The 2420-nt window shown below is 44.6% G+C and overlaps 1 long non-coding RNA gene across 1 annotated transcript; it reads right to left on the bottom strand.

Moving 5' to 3' along the window:
• Positions 1-29: 29 nt before the first annotated feature.
• LOC115067147 lies at positions 30-728 on the bottom strand. Its single transcript, XR_003846580.1, has 3 exons — positions 697-728; positions 419-527; positions 30-47 (listed from the first exon to the last, which is right to left on the bottom strand). It is a non-coding gene; the product is annotated as an uncharacterized LOC115067147 (long non-coding RNA).
• Positions 729-2420: the final 1692 nt, after the last annotated feature.

Raw genomic sequence — 2420 nt, 5'->3', positions numbered from 1 at the left:
CTGGTCTACACAGTGAGTTCCAGGACAGCTGGAGCTACAGGGAGACCCTGTCTCAAAAAGACCAAAAAAAATCACTTTATTATTAAAAAAAATTTGATAAAAAGGTCACATGTAAAGCTGGCAAGGTAACTCAGGGTAAAGGTGCTTACTGTGCGAGCCTGGTGACCTGAGTTTTATATATAGAACCCATGTCAATGTGGAAGGAGAAAACCAGCTCCAAAGTTATCCCCCAATCTCCTCATAAGCGCTGTGGTATGTATATACACAGACAAGACAGACCGTCTCTCTCATACATACATACATACATACATACATACATACATACACACACACACCTCTCTCTCTCATAATAAATATATTCAAAATGCTACATCCATTCACTGGGGCTTAACAGCTTTAAAAGAGAAACAGGATCTACCTGGCACATCCTCTATGCAGGTCAAGGGAGGCCAAGTGTATGGGGTCATGGGGCTGAGTCACGCCTGGGAGATGGATGGGGTCATCAGGATCCCACTGAGTGCATAAGACTGAACAGACAGTAGGAAAGGCCAGATGGCTCACAGTGAACCTTCTATTTCAGCAGCCCAGCTAAGATGCTGTCCAATCTGGTAATCACACCTTGTTGGACTCTTGAGAGGCCTTCTCCTGACCTGGGCTTTCTCATGTGGACATGCAGGAGGCCACACTGGCACTTACCGTGTTGGTAGACAGGGCGACAAAGTGCTTCGAGACTGTAGATGGCTACGAAAGACAGAGGTAGATTATACCAAACCCATCCCAGAGGGACAACCCAAGGCAGGATCCTCCTGTCAATAGAAAGACCCAGATTCTGCATGGGACTAACTATTCCCTCTTTGGTTCTGAGGCAGTTAGAGGAGCTCACAGAAGGTCAGAGTCAAGAAGGCAGAAGAGACAGAATGGTGGCACGTGCCTACAATCCCAGCACTCAGGAGGTGGAGGCAAGGGGATCAGGAGTTCAGGGTTATCTTCATATACGTAGTGTGTTTGAGACTACTTGGAGTACAGGAGACCCTGTCACAAAATCCAAACATAAAATCAAGGACAATAGGAAATTGTGTCTTAGGTAAACTGATTAAGATTAGCAGGACATGTGCTTCTCTCTAGGGATGTTATGGCTCTGGAGTCTTGGCTTGGGACACTGGCTACAGGTGTAGAAAGCCAGGGCTCTTGTGATATGGCTCTTGGGACAGTTCTGGGAAACTGGCTCTAAGACAGGGTCTCCCTGTAGCTTCAGCTGGCCTGGAACTCACTATGTAGACAAGGCTGGCCTGGAACTCACAGAGATCCACCTGCATCTGCCTCCCAAGTGCTGGGATTAAAGGCGTGCATGACCAGGCCTGGCTAGTGGTGTGCAGTTTGGATAAGAGACTCTCCTAAGGAACTGCTGAGACACAGATGTTTGGGCCCTGCCTCGACTTGCACAGCAGCCATCTGCAAAGCTGCTTCTGTGAAGAACTAACCACTCCTGGATTTGCGGTTTCCAAGGTCTGTTCTGGCCCTGGAACTACAGACCATGACTTAATAACAGTTACATCTGTATCTGTACAGGATTCTCCCCAACTTGTTTACCTCGTTACTGTAATGAAGTCTCTCCTACCTTTTCTGTAATAGGGAAGCAATCTGAATGTTTTTAAACATTTGAAAATATTGGTGGGCGATATATCAAAAGGCGTAGTTCAGTGAATTACCATAGAATGAAGAGACATTGCAAAGCACTCCAGGTCAGGAAATGGATTTCGCCAGCACATGGAAGGTCACCTGGCCCTCTCCCAGTCAGGATTACCCCTGTCTCCAGTTGTTTCTGAAATGACAGAGTATATTCTTCTGTGTTGCTATCATGGGAACACTGCTCCAGCTTCATTTTGTCTTTCATGCATAGATATGTGAATTTCCAACCCTCTTTCAGCAAATTTTTCTTTTTTTAACTTATTGAGACAGCGTCTTACTCCCATAGCCCTAGCTGGCTTCAAACCCTGATTCTCCTGCCTCTGCCTCCTGACTTGGATTGCTGGAGGGCACTGCCACATTTGGCTTTTCTTTTTTTTTTTTTTCTCTTGACTTTCAAATAATTTTATAACAACATGAAAAGTTAGGGAGTGATATAGCAAATTCCCATGTGTCCATTGCTCCGATATTGTTAATATGAACACTTTCCTTACCAACAGGCACTGGTCAAACCCAATGTTAACATTTGGACATTACTGCTCATTAGCCTGAGCACTATTCTAATTCTTCCATTTTCTTCTAGTATTCTTATCGTTTAGGATCCAATTTAGGAAATACATCACATACAGCTTCCCTTATAAAAAGAAAATAGTTTTAGAAATAAGGGGTGTAGGGGATCCTTGAAGTTAGGCTCCTGTGACTAGATTTTGACTAGTACTTATCACACAGGTGTT

This window comes from Nannospalax galili, unplaced genomic scaffold (assembly GCF_000622305.1).
Source record: "Nannospalax galili isolate Female #2095 unplaced genomic scaffold, S.galili_v1.0 scaffold20565, whole genome shotgun sequence".
Lineage (NCBI taxonomy): Eukaryota > Metazoa > Chordata > Mammalia > Rodentia > Spalacidae > Nannospalax > Nannospalax galili.
This window is presented reverse-complemented; position numbering and strand designations above follow the sequence as displayed.